Below are 21,908 nucleotides of genomic sequence, written 5' to 3'. Positions count from 1 at the left end.
ACTTTGAACCTAATGTACGCAAATAATTTAAAAATTCAGCGAAGGGTCAGGAACATCATAACAACTTGGAAAGACGTAGACTTTTGACAATTTTTTTTTGGGATAAATGCCAAAGCTGAAGAAATAAAAATACGCGAACAACTTCTAAAGCGTACAACTTAAATATTGAACAACTAATATTGTTCAAAATAAGAGGTGACTGAGAAAGTTGTCTGATCCGAACCATATCTGTGTATAAGATTTCAATAAAATCTTTCGAAATCTGCGGCCTCTAGGTCGAGCACAAGGAATGAGACGGACAGACAAGCTAAGATCGATTCAGAATCACTTTCTGAATATTCAGTATGAAAAATTATGAGTATATATCAAGTTCTCCTTATATCGATTACATACAGTTGCATAAACGTAATATTCCCCTATGCCATAAATGACGCAAATTATTAAAAAAAAAAAAAGTGAATTCTAGCAAATATCTAAAAATAACAACACCGAAGCCATTTTCATAGGCCAATTTGAAGTTAAGGGACTCTGCGGCCAACGGTGTCGACGGTACAAATTTGCATTCTAAATTTAGCAAAACATAATAGCACTTGTGCAGCTTATTTAACGGGATATTTGCGCTTCGTTTCGCGTCATATATATATATATATATGTGAATAACGTTGCAATTTCCTACTTCGGCCGCAGTCCAAACTATCAAATTTGATCATTTTGTTATAGTCGCCCTATGCTTACATATCGAATGTCAAGAATTTGATAGAAATAGTTCCGAGAAGATGTGAATTTTTTTGCTCATCCGAACTGCTGCGATTTTTATATAGATTTATGAGGCGTTTACGAAACCATCTGACATATCGTAATTTGGCGGGAGTAGGCTTCCAAATCCATCCATGCATTAATCCTAACTACTTGACGAGTTCTGTTAAGATATTTGCAGAGTTTAAGGGTTAAGAGCGAGTCGTCAAATGTCTTTGCTAATTAAATTCAAATCTATTTATCTATAGCTAATAAAATGATTAGTTTTTGATTAATTTTAACAATGTATTTCAATAGAAAAAAAAAAAAAACACCTTCACCACCTGTTGACGAAAAAAAATTCTAAGGTTGTTCTAGAAAATTCTTAAAAAGAGAATTCAAGTTGTTGGCAATCTCGTATTTCGAGAAAAATGCGTTTAAAATTTTGAAATGTGTGTCTTCTTATTATAATAAATTGTTTATTATTTTGCAACATTAATCAATCAAGCATATGCAAGATCATAAAAAAATGCCCTGTCCTTTTCGCACATCCCATCTCATTCGTTTTCCTCGAAAAGTTTTTGTTCGACGGTGCCACTTTTTTGTGCCTGCATCTACATATATATATATAAATAACATTAAAATCTTTAATATCTTGGCAGAAGCACTGATTTCTGCGAAGTCTTCACCTCTCTCAGCCTCATAACTGCTCAAGATATTGTTGTTTGCAAATGCTTTTAAGTGAACATAAACTTCTTTATAAAGAATGCGATCACGTTTAAGAGAAGTTGAAAACCAGCAACAGTAAGACATTAGGCTGCAACTTTCCAGTGATGGTTCATCTAACGCGGTTAACCTTTCACGGTACCCTATTATGATAATAAAAGCAAATTTGTTGTTGATGTTATGCCTTAAACTCATAATTCACATGGCCATTAACACTTACACATTCTCCATTTGAAAAATATTTAATTTTTTTATTTAATTAACGTGACAAAGTTCGTTAATAATCGAATTGTGTTGTTATTTAAACAATGGGCCCAGATTTGGTCAATATGTTAGACGTTTGGAAAACTCTTGAAATATATTTGTAGCAAAGACATCTTTTGCAAGACAATGCGTTGTCGCTTTCCCTAAACTCTGTCTATTCTCTGAAATATTGCGCTCAGTCTAATGCTTGCTTGTCCACGATTTTTGCAATTAACTTTGCTTAAATTCTTTCCTTGACTCCGTCGCTTGTTGTTCTATGTTCTTTCTTTTGATTAAAAATAACTTTTTTCACTTCATTACATTCATGTCATGCATCACTTTTATAAAGGAACCCTTGCGTTACTTTTTAATTCTCCCCCCCCCCCCCCCCTCCCTTCTCCCCCACCCACGCCCCACTCTTTCTTCTAATTTTCAAAAGACGTCAAACCATTAAATTTACTATCGACACTTAATAGGTAACTAATAAAAAAGACGTAATCATCACCTGTTACTTATTTTTTTTTTTTGCTAATGGCCATTACTAATATTGTACGGAATTTATTGGTGGATATATTCCAAAGTCCTAAATATTTTTTTTGGTTAGTTTCCTAAGGACGTTTTCATTTTTATTATCGAGATAGACTTTATCTACTCTTGAAAATTGATCTGAGTCAATGTACTCAAAATTTATAGGCGAACAGAGACGGCCCTAGTTGAATAATAATAATATCAAAATTTTGCAGTGGCAAAGAAATTGCATTTATTTTTATTTTTTTTTTTTTATAAAAGAGTTTTGTTAGTTAATTTTTGCAAAAATGTTGCCATCGAAATGACACATGTTGTCTGCAACCATATTCAACCTGCGTAGGTATGAAAATATTCTCGTGCAATAAAAACAAATAAAGGCATAAAAAAACATATACGCTGCACGCATATATATGTGTAGCGGTTATAAATATGTTTGTAACAAATATCAATGATGGCCGAAAAATTAAAGCAAAGTGCATAAACTCACCGACGTTTAACGTATTATTATACAATAAGTTGTATATATATATATATACTATATATATGTTATGTTTGTATGTCGAAAGATTTTATTGTTGACAATTTTTTCCGTCTTTTTTGTTTATAATTTTATTTATTGTTTCGCTCGAATTCGTGCTTCTTTTATGTGTTTTTGTTTTTAAAATTTTATTTTTATTAAAACAAGTTTATTGCGTAAGAAAAGAATATTAATTACAAACGTTGAGTACACAAAGAAAGAAGACGAACTTCTTGTAACTCTAAAACGTTTAAACTAAACTTATTGCAAATTTTAATTGACTTGAAAACTTAACAAAAAAATGATTAAAATAACTAACTCGTACAATAAATTATATTTGCCTTAAAATGAATCTCGAGTACGTGCAATATTAGCGATATATCAATATATCGGTAATCAAGTGGACGAACCACTCGGCCGCTGAAAGTTATTTTTGCTCACGCTTCTCTTTTCAAAGACCTTACCCGAATTTCATGTCGATCTAGGTTGGATCATACATACCCATCTTCCATTTGTAGTTATGAATATCAATTAGATTAGTCTTCCAAATGTTTCTTCCAATTTTAATTTTTTGCGAATTTAAGAAGCTGCAATCGAAGTTAAGGTGTACAAGGGTACGTGGCGGAGATGATTCAATTGTTTTTAAAAACTGCAACTCCTACAGGGCAGACGATTCATGTGATAGAAGGATATGACTGATTACATGGCGGCACCTGTTGGAGGTGCTATAACAAAACTGGATTACCAAACGTAACAGATTGAATACAATTCAAATTTCTCCCTGTGAGTGGTGCCTAATCAACAACTATAACTATTGAATGCTTCCGCAATATTCAGTTCGGGATGGCCGCCACCATCACGGTAATCTCCGAAAGACCATCCAACAGTCCAACAATCAGTAGCTTAGACGAGTATTGTGATAATCACTCTTGCATTCGGATTATCCATACGATATAGTCTGACGCCGAACCCCTTCTCCACGGATTTCAAATGTACAAGAATAAGTACTGACCCAGCATTGTCAGACATCCAACGAGCTATCGGATCGGTTTAGTAGAGTCCACACAATGCCTTCTCTAGCCCTTACTGATACTCTTGTTAATTGCTTCATGGCATGCATGCCCCTGTTGCCCGTTGAGAAAAACAAACGGTACAATGCTAAACTATGCATACAGGGCATCTCATACTGATTTGTGAATATTGCAAAGAGAATGTTAAAATTATCATACACATATACCGCCCATCGTTCGGCAATGGGTTTAAAAATGTGCTCAACAATTGTTTAATTATTTAAGTTTGAATGAATTCCAGTTCGAAATGCATTTTTTTACTATGGGAAAAAACCTTAAAATTCATTGAAATTATAAACAATATTTTACACATTCTCCTCGCGTTAAATTAAATATTTTATACGAGTTTTTGTTGTTGTTTATTACACTTACAACTTTATTACGATTATTAAGTCTATCGGTAATGTGAGCAGTTCTCGTTGCACTTTTATTGAGACATTTTTGTTTTAAGGAAAATATGAAAAATCAAAGAACGCGAATGATACATGCATATATACATATATATGTATATATATATATATATACATATGCATGATGCATTTGAATGCAAAACGATTTATATATATTATATTATTATTTAAGTCTTTGTTAAATTTCTTCTTCAGGTTCAAGTTAAAGTTCTCATAAATAACGGCTAAAAAACTTAAATAATTTAGATAATCAAAAAAAAGCCTAAAATTTCAAATAAATTTAAAGAGCTATTAAAGACGCAAAAAGTCAGCTTTATATTATTTTAGATACATTCGACCATTCGAGAGAGGCAAAGTCTATTCAAGTGACGATTCCGATTTGAGTCAGTCTTCCCAGACTCTTTGAAAAAAAAAAAAAAAATTATTTTAAAAAACAAAAAAAAATTAAAAAAAAAAAAAAAAAAAAAATGCTATTATTCAAAACATTAACGGAAAATTTAACTGCATGCAGCCCTGACCACAATTGCAATTGTATGGAAACTATGATTATGAAAGATAAAAAAGGAAACAAAAAACAAAAACTAGCAGTTGAATAGAAAAAAATTTGTTATTTTGTATAAAACAAAAAACAAAAAAAACAAAAAAAATTTCACCACACCTTACGCTATTTAGTAGCTTTACTGAGCTTACAAAAATTAGCAGTCATTGGCAACACCTACATAAGCTGAAACAAGTACATGTACGTACCTCTCTACACAAGCGCAGAAGCACATACGTTTTGAACTCAGGTTTAATATTTACAAAGTTCGACAAGTGTTTGTATTGTTATTTAATTTTTTTTCTTTTTTTCTTTTTTTTTTTTACTTAATATGAAAATTAACATGCTACATATATATATATATATATATATTGTATATAAAGTATAGGTTGCCAATTTGTTTAAATATTAGTCAGCATAAAAACGATAATTATGCAGGAACGAGCATATTTCTATATACTTGTGTTGTGCTGCGAATCTATTATAAACCAATTAGTTAAATTTTCAACGAGAAGAATACGTATTAACATCAATAAAGTTGCAAACTGTTGCCCACGGACTGCCCACTATTGCTATCATACTAAATTTTGAATAGATTCTTGTAAAGATTCAAGCCAAATAACGAGACAATATCTGTCAACGTGCTCTGTCGAAAACGCTTGTACGCCAATCTTAACGCACTTTCACAGTATATTGCAATACCCCAAAAAAGTCAGGTCAAATATTTGGGAGTTCACTCTTAGATCGCTCGCTACCTTGCATGAGCGCGCCATATAAGTGCGAATAAAATTGAAAGCAAACGAACTATGCCGGCTGTTGGACTCAAATTCAATGCTGGGTCAATTTAGTACAGTACAGTACATCTATATAATGCTATTATTAAACCATTATGCTCCAACGGAATACATTAGTAGTGGCTGCGTCCTAGGGTGTGTTTATCTAATTGGTAAGTGTTGTGTCTTTACCGACTAAGAACTCACTATAGCTATGACCGGGTGTTGTTAAACTGAACTGAGATTCGAGCCGGCGTACGCAGTGACCTCGACTCGACCGCACTTCTTCGCCTATAAGGCATTTTTTTTTTGAAACCTTTTTTCATCGTCAGCTGCACAAGAATCAAGAGAACTGATTTTTATTCGAAAAAGAAGATGAACTAGACTCAGTGTCATGGCTAAATATCGCAAAAGAAAAATATCGAAAACACATGCATCAAGAATGTTAGCATTCTGGCCCTTCGCCCCAAAGCGTCAATAAATCTTTTCCAACACTAGTGCTAATTGCATAAAACTAATGGGCAATTAGAGCGATTCAAGTTTAAAATTACGACCAGTACACGACCCTTTCATAAAACTAACTCTGGGAATTTTTTTAAATGCTTGTGTTTGACAAATAATTTTTTTCGGTTTTTATTAAGTAATAAAAATTGCAAATTTACCTTTTTTTTTAAATAAAAAAAAAAAAAAAAACAATTTTTTTTATTTCTATTCAAAACAAATGTATTTTATTTCAATCTATAATCATTAATATATCTACGTTATTCGCGACTTCATTTCATCGATGCTGGCATAACGATAAACCAAGATACAAACATCTTGTGACCTGAACTGTCAATCAAAACATATTTGCATTTAATCTTAAAGCTTTCAAGCGAATTCCCATCGGTTGCTTTACTTATTTATTCATTTTGTTCTTGTTTTTTAGTTAATGGATAATTAATACCAACGGATAACATTTCAAAGTATAAATTAAACGGATTTTATAGATGAATGAATTTTAATTTATATTTCCGCTCATGTTATAGTCAATGACGGCGAGAATTTGTTAATTTCGCCATACCTTGTTTAACATCGGAAAGTATTTTTCAAATATGCTATGTGTATATATAACATATAAGCCACACCCAACTTCATTTTAAATAAATCCCTCTTTTTAATAACTGTTTGTATGTCAGTTGTTGTGTTCACACCATCGCGTCTTAGTTGTATGCCGAACTTTCAAATCTATATCGCAGAGATTAGCGCATACTCAATAAATCCGACTCAATTCCACTACCAGCAGCCATAACTTCTCGACTATATCTTCTTCTTTTCGTACTATAAGAGTGAGATATTTCAAAGAGATTACACTATTTGAAGTTTTTCAGAAGACATTTAAGTATGTGTCTATCGAAAGTATTAAACCTGGCCGCAATTCCCGAATGAGCCCGACGAAATTTCGAGAAAGCAAACGAAATCTGCGAGACCGCCACTGCATAAAGATTTTATACATATGCAATTGATGTTAGATCCTCGGCGCTCGGATCCAATCCCCGATATGGATTAACGCGTCTCTTATTAATATCCATCGAATTTGGACATCAGTAAAAATGAACCAAGATAGAGCATTCATTTGCAAACAACGCTATGGATATTGAAATAGTGATGTAGATCAGCAATATTTTCCCTTTTTCTTTACAATATTAGGTCACATTGAAAACTTTTGGTGCTATAATTAAAACTACATTTAACAATACTCAATAGCGCATCTTGGACGATCACATACTTATTTATTGATCTAGCCATCGAATCATTTAGGCGATTGAGTGACTTTGTGTGTCACACCTTCACATGATCCTAATAAATTTTTATACCAACCATCCATTTCCTCTCCATTTGGATACACCAACTTTTTGTGTTAATCAATTCCAGGCCTAGTTTTTGAATTTAAAATAGTAAACGATATTCGCGATAAGCTTCAATGATTCAATTTTAACGGTTTCAATATAGCTGAAAAACTGGCGGCCACGAGCCGCATTCCTATTGGATGGAAAAAACAAAATACTGAACCTCATCTTTCTATATTAAGTTGAATTGAACTGAATTTTTTCCTTCAACGGCTTTTAAGCAACTATTAACTAATACAGCTCGATATTAGCATGTGCTATATTTTATAAAATTCAATTGAACGCCCTTTTCTAGTGGTCATGCCAATCTATAATAGCCAAGCTTTTGAATTTTATAAGATTTCATTGCAAGTTATTTCAAAGATTTTAGGGACTCTGGATCGATTACAGAGAAAGAGAGAGAGTGAATAGATAGATAGAGAGAGGGAAAAAGAAAGGGAAAGGGAGTGACCTTAAACAGTCGATCTGTTTTCCGCCGTAAAATTGCGATCGTGCGGCTGGGAGTTCGGCGCACATCAGCGTTCGGCAACGACGACAGGAATTGAACATCACAAGAAGCTTTTTGCCGCGTATTCTTACAATGGATTTGCATCTGTTTTCTATCAAAATTACTTTTTGCGTGAATGCTTATCGCTATCCATGTTCCCTTAACTAAAGCAGATTGTGTTCTTCCCGTTGTGAAAGTTGCCTTAAGCATTGGTACGATTTGTTCACGGAGAAACACCGCAGCAGCCTGAAAGAAGGATTTCTTTTCGATAACATTTTTAATATGAAAGAAAAGGTCACAGAATAAGATCAATTGCGGAGATTAGTTAGCGTATATGTGCGCTTTTTGAAAGATGTTAAAGAACGGCATCATTCTTCTTCTTCTTCTTCGGCAAGTGTAATTAACTCAAAATCGGATCTTAGTCACTTGATCTACACATCCATAGCTAGTAAAGTATGTAGGATTTTTATTATTTTTTTTTTTTATGTTAAATATTGACTATTGTAGAAGGATAACAAGTCCAACGAAATCGCGCTTAGACATGTTTATGTAAATTATAAACTGCTCGCAGCATATTTCCGAGTGTTACAGACGAGACGAAACAATAAGTTTGCTTCCAATATTCGGTGATTTATAAAAAAAAAAAAAAAATATATATATATATATATAAATATGTGAAAAGATATTGCAGACAATAAAAATTTAAATATTAAATAATATTTTCCATAAAAAAAAAGATTTGTTTCTTTCACATCTAATATAAATAAAATTAAAAACATGTTAACCTTAGTATTCACCTCACTAATAGGAAATGGAAACGAACAAGAAAGACAAATATAACGACGTCTCTCAATCAATCGTCGCTCATCTCATTTTGTCTCGTATCCCTTTTCAAAGATTTTTCCGTTTTTTCTCATCTTTTTCGTTCATACTTTTTTTTTTATCCGCATAAGCATATGATCTATGTTATCCGGCTGCCTTTAAATCCATACTTTGTAAATTTATTTACAAAATATATAAAAAATAAATAAATGAACCACTTGTGGTGTAAGGGTATATTAAGCAACCGCGAATGTATGCAACATACCAATTGACTTGAGATAGACCCACCTTTTATTTTATTGATTGATCGAGAATCGCTTTCTGATTCGGTCTAAGCTTGTCTCTCCGTCTAATTCTCTTTTGCTCATTTTTGAAATATTTTGATGAAATATCGTACACCGACATGTGTTGGCGCAAGAACGAAAGCTATTGAAAATAATCCGGATCGGACCACTAACTTGACCACTGCCTTTATAATGCCCTTATATTTAAAAAGTCTTTATATGAATAATTGTATTACCCGGGCCATGGTGGTTTTTACTTGTTCCATTTGTTGTGGCCTTATATATATCGGGAAATGGAATAGTCTTGGAAATGAAAGTAAAAAACATAATAATAAGTAAGTTAACAACAATCGCCCATCACATTGTCGCTATAAACAGCTAATAGACGTGCACATGATTGATGCATTTTGTAAAATTACAAATATTTCTTAATAAATACGTTGTAGAATTTATCTGAAAGTGAAACTCGTCAGCTTGGTTAGCGTGGTTCTTCTTCAACGATTTAAAATTAAATAAACATATAAAAAATAAAAAATAAAAAAAAAATGCATAGCAGCATAAAGACGACTTCAATAAGTATTATATTATATACGAATAAATTATTTTAAATAATCACATGCCGCACCGATACAATCGGAGGGCACGAACAAGAATATAGTTCTTCAAGGTAAAATGCTATATTAAACGCGCACGACAACTAATTAACTAAATTTGAAATACAAATAAAATTATATAAGTTTTAAAAAAATAAATGTTACACCAAAATGAAACAGCGATCAATAAAAAATAAAGCGCACGGTATTGATAAAATAAATTTACGCTTTCTTGGAAAAAGGAAAATTCAATTCAACAATTAATTCTTTCATGTTAATGAAATCGAGTTGAAGGACATTTGCAATTTCCGCAACCAACTCGTGTTAACTTTATACGAACGAGTACGCAGAAATCAAACGAATACCTATCAATACATTCGCTTCGATCTCATCCAGTTTCGTCGGAAGCGGCTTTCAAAACCCCTCTAACTATAATACGTCCTGTAAGGCAATCAACGGCTAACTATAGAGACGCTGTGATCATTTCGGGACCGCATTCTAATACTGAAAACAAAAATTATCTCATCCAATGCTCTTTATCGGTACATCTGCACGTTTGCTTCACTTTGATTGCGGTTTCATCCCTGATAACGGTTGCAAAAATCGAAATAGAAAGCTTAAAATACTTGCGCTGAATAATTTGCGCTGAAAATCTATAGATGAAATTGAGGCCGTAGTGTATATTGAAGAACTTTGAAAACTTCCATAAACTTGCGTTGAAAATTTCAAAAGAATTTTATCAAAAACTTATCACATACATCCAGTGTTATGGAAAGAAATGTTTATGGAATGGAAAACGATACCAACCAGTTTAGCATAATGCTAAATTGATCATGTTTATGTGTCCTCTCGAACTTATCCCCCGAAAACTAAAATGATATTTTCGACAAAGAACGAGCTCGAAAGGCGAGACGACTTACCTTACTCTCATCTATTAAGAAGGCAGTTTTCGCCTTTTTTTTTTTCTCTTAGGAATAGGATAAGTGTGCTGGGACAGAAATCATGCAGCGAGCCCTGTCTGCGACCTTTAAAATTTGAAAATTGATGAATAAAAGACTATAAGCAAAACAATTGGGAAAAGCAAGTTTGGAATGTCAAGCATTTTAAACAAGGATATAAACGATGGAATCGAAGCGAAAAACATAATTTATCAAAACTAAAATGGCTATGCATGACGTTTGTCCGAAACCTCACTAGAAAATGTTGAAAACCTCTTGTTTTTGAGCGGAATAAGCTTTGAGAAATACTTAACCAAAACGTAGTTATTATGTAATCAATAAATTTAAACCCCACGAAACCAAACATTGAAATGAAAGTTTAGAAAAGAGAGAGAGAGAGAGAGAGAGAGAGAGCAGCGATTATCCATTAGTCCTTTATGTAAGCACCTCATGCAGAGTAGAGTTATATTTATTTCTATTTAATTAAATCTGTAAACAGAACAACAAGTTTCGGTCTGTAAGAATTCATTCTTCATTCTCTAAGATATACTCATACACACATCGCGTAGATATTTTAAAGTGAAGCAAAACGAGGTAGAAAACTTTCAAAACTCTATGATTCACACTTACACTATTTGTTGTATATAGCGTTTGAGCTGTAAAACATCAACACAAACATATGAAAAATATTTTTTATTTTTTTTTTTTTTTTTGTTAATTTACTCTGCTTTGTTGCCTCACACTATATAGCGTTGTTTCATCTGGATACTCATTTATTCATAGGTACGTACAAACGCTCGACCGTCCATTTATATGGTAGTTTTCATTTTTATTTTTATTTTTTTTTGTTTTTTTTTTCTTTATTATTTATTTTTTATATTAAAAAAACAAAAAACTTATTTTGAATAACGTCACACAAGTGCACACTGCTGAACCCATTCTCTTAAATATCACCTGTTTCGGTTTGGTTGTTGGTTCGCTGCTTACTTGTTATTGCAATTCAAATGTAATCAGAATTCTTGTAACCAACACCTAGAATTATTGAGTCGAGACATACCATATAATATGAAATAACACTTGTTAGCTACGATCATTTAAAAATACAAACATTACGTTCACTCAGTTAAAGTTGTGTGGAATTTATTTTTCTAAACCAAAACAAAAAAAAAAAAGAACATAAAAGTAAAGATTAAAGAAAAATTAAATAAATAATAAAAAAAAAGACGCAATAATTATTCTCACTTAAGCATGAGCTTATTTAAAATGAAACTCGAATGAATAGCTCATCCGTTTTCCTATCACAGATTTCTATAGAATATGCTAAGCTAAGACAGCCCTTTACCAATTTCTTAAAATGTTTTGAATATGAATGAATAGCTTCTGTCACGTTTAGCTTACGTTGTTTTTTTAACCCGATTTGCAAGCACCGCCAATGAATTTTTGTAACGCTACTTACGCATAATCGAACCGAGCTCGTCTTCGAACGCTACGCACTTGAATGTTCATGCAATAGTGATTTTACAATAAGTCACATGACTTCTTCTCCTTCTTCGCCATCTTGTCTTTCTTCTTATAGTTCTTTTTACTTTATCACTATGACGAAGGTAAAGAATTTTGCTGATATCGTGATTGATACGATAAAGCCTAGTAAAGTAACTTATAACCAGCGATACAGAGCGGGACTTGTGACTGCATTATTCAAAGCGAATCGAAATGAGTCGACTTGCGCCCGCCTGGGCGTGAGTAGCCGAGTAGGTAAGGTAAGATGCTATCGACAACTCGGTATACTCTCGGGCTCAAATCTCAACCTCAATGCAGCAGAACCGTCGCTATAGTTAGTGCTCAATACGTAAAGACATAACACTTACTAATGGGACGCCATGATCAAAGAACATTTTGACAACAATTTTTTTATGTTGCAAGAACGATATTACTAATGGATCATCTTCATCCCGGTAGAGCGTGGTACAGCAGATAATCACTATCTTTGTTAAACAAAGGAATGCATCTCATTTTGCATCATGTAATACATCAACTCAGAAAGCTGTCCTTGCAATGGCCGAATCTAAAGAGCGATACTACGTACCATTAAAACATCCGCGATGCTCTCCTAAGCTGTTCACCTTCATTCATTCATATCATTGCTCCCCGTCCATTGTTCATTTGTCCCCAAATTTTTTTTCCCCCCTAGAAGTGGAAAACTTGTAACAGCTATCGATGAGTTCTTAAGGAAAATCATATTGAAATTCAAAATTACTAGAAAAAAATATATCACCAACTTAAGCGAAAAAATATTCCGAAAAACAAGTAAGATTGCCGAGTGGCTCAGATAATACGAACATATAATGAAATATGTGAAAGTGTTGACATAGTTGATGGGGGTAGAGTAATGCAACCATCTTGTTTTTTATTAGTAAATGTTAGGTTGGTTGTTCAGAGGTTGTCTTTCAAGAATGCTAGAAGATAGGAAGGAAATAAAGAGATTAATTATATGCTTAGATCGAATGTAAATTTGTGTTTGCTGTCTTCCTTTATATACGATAACGATTCCGTTGACAATTTAACATAATAACAATTTAGTTATGTAAATTGTGAATACATTCGTGTCATTGCTAAAATGCCAAAATTGTATGCAATTTTAATATATATATATATATATATTTTTTTTTGCCTCCTTTCCGATACATACAAAGCAATCAATTACTTTAGGAAATGTTGAAACAACAATACGTGCCAATTTTGTTTTATTGTATGCGAAAGCGTTGTATTATTTAGCACAAGAGCACGTTGAGAGAGTTAAAAAAAAAAATAATAATAATTTAAAAGGAATTTCTAAACGGTTTTGCAAAATGTTTTGTTGTTTTTCAAAACATATCAAACATTTGTTGTGAGCAACCGACCAATCGACCAACCATCCAACCAACCAAGCAAACGCCACTAAATGCTTAAATTTAAATAAATTGCCTGAAACAACACAAGTGTTTGAAAAACTTGTTTTTTGTAATTTTTTTTTTTTTTTTTTTTCGCTTAAAGAAATTTGTGAAATTGAAAAAAAAGTCAGAAAATTGCACAATTATTTTCTAATTAGTTTTTTTAGCTTATGTCTTCGCGCGCAAAAAAAAACCCAACAACTTAATCATTAAATGACAAAGACAAATACATAAATCGCTGAATATTATAAATTTTGTATTGTATTTGCGTTTCGTTAAAAATGAGTAACAAATATTTACAAATTTTTATATTTACCTTAAAGCGAATCTTGAACACTCACCGCTTAATTTTTTACATAGCTTTATAATACGGTGAATTATATAATATAACGAGGATTAGTGTAGGATCGGTGAATCATACTTCTAGAATTAGTGTACGATCCGAATAATAAGATATACCTGCAGAGTTTCTACAAGGTGTGTTCCAGGGTGCTTTTAAATGAGTTTATTAATCGATTCAATAAGTTCGTAACCTTACAGAGAGACACATCACGAATTAAACATCTTTGGAGATCTATTTACAAATTATTTACAAAAATTCATATTTACAATAAGCCTTCTGATCTTGTCCGTTCTTGTCCTTCATTCGACCATATCTTCCGCCTTCCGCCAGTACTTTGCTTATATGACCATTCTAATCTAGTGGCGTTAGGTCACTTAATCATGGTAAACCAATATTCCGACCATATTTTGAACGAAATTTGCGAACGGTGACCGACAAACTTTGAAATATTATTCAATAATGAAAATGCGTTGCTCTCTCATGTAATGTTCCATTTTTACTAACTCAAAGTTATCAGCTGTCAAACATTTTTTTGTGAGGAGTGAGGGGATGGGGGTGTTGCCAGCACTTTACCAAATTCGAATCTTCCAAGAACTGTGGGAAACCCTATATAAGCAAGTCCAGCCAGCAGCAATACCGATTTTCATTATGACATCTTCAGATTAATCCCGTTTTGCCTGTGAACTGTTCCGCAGCTTATTGTTAGTCTTTCCGTCAATCGACAACGGCACCAAGCATTTGTATTTGTTTTCACAATTTTCAGAATTTGGTATCTGCGAAAATCAATTATCCAATATTTATCCAATGTGGAATTTTCATGACAATGCATACAATTTTCAGTATATTCTCGCCTTACTATAATGTGTTTTTTCAGTGATCTTAATTTTGTTTTAGTCATTGCTTTAAGTTAATCGTTTATTGAAAAGAAAGGAAACAAAATGCTTCAAGTGTGGCCGACTAAAAGAAAATTTGGAAATTGTTGTGTATACCCTAAGACTACTTCAATTTGACTTCGGAGATACACGATATCTCCTCCGAATTTCATTTCATTCATTCCAACTCTATATTAATCAACATATTCACATCATTGTCTCGCCGGTTTGAAATAATCAAACAATTAAAAAAAAAAAAAACCCTTTTTATGATCTATCAACAAATTAAGAACATACTTGAAGTGCTCTACCAATTCTGCACCTTATTCTCACAACTCTGGCTGACAATGGTGAATCCATATCAAATCAACTGATTTTTAGTTGCTTTCAAAAGTCTCAGTATATTGTTAAGAAAATTTCATACGATTAAATTACCTGAGCCATGTTTCACGAATACGATATATAGATCGAACGTTAACTTGCTCAACACCAAATTCATAATCTAAGTCGTCATATACCAATCCATATATAATGCTTGTGATCTTAAACAAAATCATCCAACCAAAAAAACCAAATCACGTAAATGTATTAATTAATCGTTCTAAAGCGATTCAAATTCTCACGCATTGTAAAGATAGGTAATTAAGTTCGTGGATGAAAAGTAGGTGCGCTCACGTTTATAATAAAATATTGCTTTCCTTTTTAATATAAAGCAACTCTATGCCGTATCATCAAATATCATCTATGGGTGAATTGTGAAATTTCTACATAACCTACGGCAAACTAAGCCCAACTGAATTCGGATAACATTTATATTAAACGGTCCACAAGATCCTATAACTTTGACTTTTCTATCTCGATTTTTTCGGTAGCTATGTAGTAAATCGCGCTCTCTTTCCGCAATTGTGCACATGTATGTATGTTCAATAATAATAACAAGTTTTGAGTATTAAAACAGAGTTCACCCTTCTATTGCTATGAAGGTTATAGCCGCTTTAAGGCGAATCGTTGACACGCATCGCTTCCCACATATTCGATTTGTACAATATTCCTTCGAAAGATGGCGAGAAACTCGACTCGTTGGACCTTCTAGAGGAAAATATTACGACTATGTGGTATAGGGTGAACGTAGGAGTTTGTTTAATACAAACAAAATTTAACCGTGCCTGCGTTAAGCGATCTATTAAACTAAATCATATTGTGAACGCTGGTACACCAAGGTAACCATTTTTAATTTGCCTCTAAGCAAATGCATCAATTTTTCCATAAAGGAAATATTACTATGAACTATAGGACAACCTCCGTTCAGAGATTAAAAAAAGTTGCCTGGGATCAATCGAAAACTTTCATATATGCATTGTTCAATAAACTTTTTTGAAGTGTTAAAGTGTTCCCCCCAAAAAAGTAAAAGTGTTGTCCTTTTAAGAAATGCGAAAAGGAAAGGAAAGAAAACATTTCAAGTTATGTAAGCTAAATTTAAGGCAAATACGAAGTAAGACAATTTTTACGAAGGCGCACATACAAAAATTGATATAACAAAGCCAGCTAGCCAAACAGGTTTGTGATTTTCTATATGATCAATTTTCAAACACAACACCACCACCATAATTATCAACAGCTCCATAACCGTACACATTACCACTAACCAATAAACAGGCAACTTGTAGTTTCTCTTAGTGACCATTGTATAAGAAATGTTGTTTATGTGGTTTTAGTACCTGTTCGCAGTAACCGTTAGAAACTAATTTTAACCGGCTTACATCTATGCAGAGAGCACATACTTACTTACCGTTGGCTTAAATAACCAATAAACAAACGGTCGGACGGACGGACAGACAAACGGACAGACAAATAGACAGACAAAGAGTTGCGAGCTAGTAATAGATAAAAATGTTTGGTTGAATGCATCGATTACGCTGGCTGTTGGTTTGTTTTCAGCTGTAAAAGTTCAAAGGTTTGTAGAAAACTATTTAAAGCGTGAGAACGTAAACACATGCTTGCAAGCACACACAAATGCACACACACACACACAAACACACACACACCTAGAGGGAGAGAGGTACAAACTCAGATACATGTGAAATGAATTTTCGAATAAAAAACTTTAAAAAAATAAATAAAACAAAAAAAAAAATCATAGCAAATCTAATCTCCTTCAAATGTTTTATGTTTGGTATCTGTGTCACACACTAAATGTATTATATCACCAGTGAGTGCATATAACTCTATCTACTCTATGTGTGAGTGAATGCATAAACATGCAAGTGTATTGAGGTGCATTCAGGGTTAATTATAAAAAATGGCTAATTTTTAAAGCCATACACAATGTTAAAAGTTCGTCATTTAAATAAATTTAATTTTAATTGCGCGTTAGTTGATAATAAAATCAAGCGCATTTGCTTCTCTTTTCTTTTTTTTTTTTTGTTTTTTCCTCTATATCTCCAGGTTTTTTATTACAATTATGCATCTATCTGCAATAGCAACGAGAAGGAAGTATTACATTACATATTTTCTATGCGGATGCATAGAAAAACGCCGCAATATACCGTAAGGTAAACCTTCACGGTTTATAAAATATTTGCAATAACTGTTGGAACAAAAAACGACAGTATATCCTCAAATAGTGAATCTTGACCACATTATCTATGAGCTATAATTGTTTATCGGATAAGTGCAGTAAGGCGAATATCTACAATATGCCTTACAAGTTAATGGGAACACCTACGAATTGCATTCAAATACTATATGTGGTTGCGTCATTGATTTTTGATTTCCTTTGTGATTAACCGTAAATAGATTATTATGTCAACTGCAAAAGGCAATGAATATAATGGACACGTACCTATGTACGCTTGCAGTGTTAAACCACATTTAATTCAGTTAACTACTTACATTACCAGTAAAGTATTGCACTTAACATGTTCGCTTAAAAGACCCGCCTACATAGAAAAATTTCTTGCAAAACGAAGAAGAAGAAACTTCAAGCCGCTACGTTCTAGTCGGAGCTTGCTAAGCAAGAAGATCCTACTCGCATCCATTGCTCGGAATCATGTAGAATCGATCACGGCAAAGACAACGATTCTATCGCATTCCTGTATTTGTAAGCCCCAGCACATGCCAGTGTTGCCTCGCTGACGGTAGCCTGTTACATTTGAAAGGACTGAACTGCTGCGAGATAATGAGACTAAGTACTTAAAGCCAAGATGCTTCCGGCCTTTCTCCGCACTATCAAACACCAATACGTACAATACCATTTCTTTCTTTCGTTCAACCGTTATTGCCAAAAATGTATTAATCGCTCCCTTATATGCAATCATTCAATCAGAATATTCAATAAGAAAAATATATATTGGCATTACGACGTAAATAACCAATTCCCTCAAACCATTTATATCTATTCTATACCGATCTATGCTTCTATGTACTCCATAAATATTTAAATATAAAAAAAAAAATTTACATTTATCTTGCTTCAAGAATTTTGGGAATCCCATACGATCCATTGAATCCGTGTCTTTTGATAGCTCAAAACTGTCTTTTCTTTTTATTATATGAGCAATGATTCAAGTGACGTCACCGACTGGTGTAACATGGTGGCGGTCGAAAAGAAATGAGGGAAGCGGCCGCAACTTAGTGAGTGAGTGCCCAGCTGGTCTTTATGGACTGAGCACTCATTATAGCTGCAATGATGTGAAGTTATATCGAAATATGACTAGCAAAGGCGGAAACTATTGTTTTTTTACAGAGCCGTTAGCAGAATTATGTTAAAGAAAGTCTCGCAGGGATCTAAGTCAAAATATAGTTAAAATAGAAGAAGAAGACAAAGAAGAAATAGAAGAAATTGTCCAAGCAAAACTTAATATAACCTGAACATCGTTGAAAAGGCTATTAATAGCGAATTCATGCCGCACTAGTTTCATTTTTTCACAGGGCATGATTTACCCACAGTGACCTTTCAAAGTTTGCTTATATGTTAGCCTATATTATGTTAAGTACGGCAATATTCAATGTCTCCTACAAAACTGCTTGAAGCAAAACTTAACATAACGTGGACATCGTTGGAAAAGCTGTTAACAGAGGATTCAAGCTGTGCTAGTTTCGTTTTTTCACAGGGCAGGGTTTGCCCACAGTAGCTAAGCAAATGTTCGCTTTACCAACATCATTTATGATATAGTGTAAAAATTTGTTCTTTTCAAATGTTAATTAATTTACATAAGGCCATGTTTTGTTTATAATATTTTGTAAAAAAAAAACGTCGAAAAGTTCTACTTTAACTATATATTGACTAAGATCTCTCCGAGACTTTGTTTAACAATAATTCTGCTAACGGCTTAACAGAGTTTTGTAAAAAAAAAAAAGAAAAGTGGTTTGGATCTTTGCTACATTTAAACATAACTTCGGCTACTCATGCGGACTTAAAGTAGCAGGCGGGAATACTGTTGAGAAACGAAATCTGTAAAGTTCTTTATATATAATATAAGTCGCCTGTATTCATCGTTGATCTGAATAGAGAAAGTGTTAATGCAATCAGAACATAAGAAATCAATTATGATTCATAAGCCGAATCAAGTGATTTGCGATTATTAGGCGAAAATGGAAGTGAAAGATCATTATTTAACAATTCAAATGTTATGCTGTGATATCGCAACAAGTAAACTACGCGTGCATTTCATATACAATCTTTGATGCGTTCTGTACGTTTACTCGTTAACTCAGCGAATAGAGCGGACATTGTGCTCAACATAAATACAAAATAATAACAATGAATAAAGTTGCTACTTAAAGCCATCTTCTATTTGAACAGAACGTATGCATGTATGTTCTTTGAACGCATCCTTGTGTAAATTTTTGAAACGGACGATTTCAATTCTTACAAACCATGCATACAAACATTGGTACAAATGTACCGAATACATTTCGCAATGTTTTACATTAGCACTTAGATGACTGAGATTTGAAAAAAAAAAAAATGCGATTTTTTCGTACTAATAGCGACTGAAATCTCTCAATCAATCATTAAAAAGTTATTGAACTCTCTTATAAATGACAGCAAATTACTTACCTGGGCTGCCATTTGAGTTATAATCCGATACACTGCTATTTGTTAAACATAACATTCGATTAAGCCCCAAAAATATAGAATGAATAGAAAAAAAAAAGAATAATTCGCGAAGCACGTACACGCACTCACTCAAATGAAACTTGGAGCAGGTTCTTTGTAATATATTTATTTATATTTTTTTTTATTTTTTTTATTTATTTTTTTTTTTTGTTGTTGTCAAATTGTAATTGCTGAAATGACATCAATGTTTGTTCTTGTTATGTGTGATTCCAGAACAAGCTTTTAATATCACAAAACATACAAACAATTTACACGCTGCATGAAAAACAAAATTATATAAAAAATAAAAAAAAAATAAATAGAAAATTATAAAATGGAATCGAAAATAAAGATCGTTAAAACGCTATTAGAGACGACTAATAAACATTGACCAGTAAACACAAAGTGTTTTCAACGACATTAATGTTACGTGATTTTTATAATAATTTATTAAAAAAGAAAATGTGTTTAAAACGTTTTGATATTATTAAATATTTAAAGAAATAACGTTTTGATCGCTACGGTTAGTAATGAAATGCCTTAAGAATAAATGTGTGTGTGTGTGTGCACACGGCCACAGAACACTTGTTTCATTGTTTTTTTTTTTTATTTCTTTTTCTCTTATCACGTAACTACACACACTATTCGATACGTACATATATGTTCAATTATTTTCTTAGTCGACCATTAATATTTTAAGTTTGAAATTTATTACATTTTTCTTCATTTTTACCATTTTGTTTCATATTTATTTTTCGTAAGCCATAACTCAGTTTTTTTTTTAATTATTTCTTTTTTTCTTTTTTTTTTTTTGTTATTATCATTAGATATATATATATATATATATATATAGATATATATCCGTTGTTTGCTGCTATTTCTTTCACATTTTTACTGAAGCCCCATTTTCGTTACAGTCTATGGCTATTACTTTTAAATCACACATTTACAATTATTTACATTTTATTTTAGATTTATATTTGAAGTCGTCCGCTTATTTCAAATCTCCTTCAATCCGTTAGTTTTTCCTTAAAACATACAAGGTCTTAAATTCGTTAATTCAAATAAATTAATCTTCCAACTATTAATATTAAATATTATTTAATTAATTAACCGTATCTAAAAGTATTTATTGCACATAATCTGCATTTACGTATATTACTACGCGCAAGCTCTCACGATAAGAAATTCACGCTTCGAAATTTTAACTCAGACTGTGGGAGCAACAACAATTTTTTAATTAAACGGATCTGACGTTGGCTCGCTTCTTGTTGCTGATGTTGCTGCTGCTCCTACGTTTGTTGTTGCTAATGTTGCTGTGCATACTTTGTTACGTTGCGTCTGCATAAGCAACGAAAGCAACTAAGCTGGGTTTGCATAGGCAATAAGTGTACGTTTTATATATTTTTTATTAATAACTTCTTCTTTAGCAATTTTACTGATATGAAGGAGATTTTTTTTTTTACTATGTTTACTATGTTTACTATGTATTTGTATTTTCAATAATATTAATTGGAATTTTATTAGGATGAGATGAATGGATTTATTCTTTTCGGCTAGTTTTTTATTTAAATTATTTAGGAAATGAAAGATAAAGGATGGATGATATTAAAAAGATTAAGAAGAATAATAAGATGATTGAATAATTTTTCCTAATCCTATAATAGTATTATATTATTTATACCTGAAAACTTAAATTTACTAACTGTATCCGCTTGTATTATTGGAGGTTTGATAGCTGTAACTGTATTTCTTTTTTTTTTTTTGTAATGTGTGATTATATACCTTTATACCTTAGTGCTTAATTACTAAAAATTGTGTACAATGCATTTATAAAAATAATAAAAAATAAAAAATAATTTGTTTACGAAAAATAATACTAATGAAAAATATGTGAACAGTAGAAATGTTATTTTCAGAAAGTAGATTTTGCTCTCAGCAAAGTCAGAAAGGGCGTTCATGAAAATAAAAATGCAAACGATTAAAATGCTTACAATGAAAGAAGTCCCTTCTCAAAGCAACAAAATTTTACAATAGCAAAATGCCAGGTGATCTTATACTGTCAACTAATCAAAGAAATCCTCTGTCATAGCAACAAAATTTTATAAT

The 21,908-nt window shown here is 32.4% G+C and overlaps 1 protein-coding gene across 2 annotated transcripts in view; it reads right to left on the bottom strand.

Annotated features, from left to right (window-relative positions):
- The window catches only part of LOC119632402 (mucin-5AC), a 49,378-nt gene extending 28,861 nt beyond the window's left edge, over positions 1 to 20,517 (bottom strand). The window contains exon 1 of one of the 2 annotated variants that reach the window (XM_038025294.1): positions 19,761 to 20,517. The gene's annotated coding sequence lies outside the window, so the exon portion shown is untranslated. Of the gene's footprint in view, positions 1 to 11,183; positions 12,684 to 19,760 lie in introns of those variants that run through there. The other variant, XM_038025295.1, reaches the window with a different exon arrangement.
- Positions 20,518 to 21,908: the final 1,391 nt, after the last annotated feature.

Source organism: Glossina fuscipes, unplaced genomic scaffold (assembly GCF_014805625.2).
Source record: "Glossina fuscipes isolate IAEA_lab_2018 unplaced genomic scaffold, Yale_Gfus_2 1, whole genome shotgun sequence".
NCBI lineage: Eukaryota > Metazoa > Arthropoda > Insecta > Diptera > Glossinidae > Glossina > Glossina fuscipes.
This window is presented reverse-complemented; position numbering and strand designations above follow the sequence as displayed.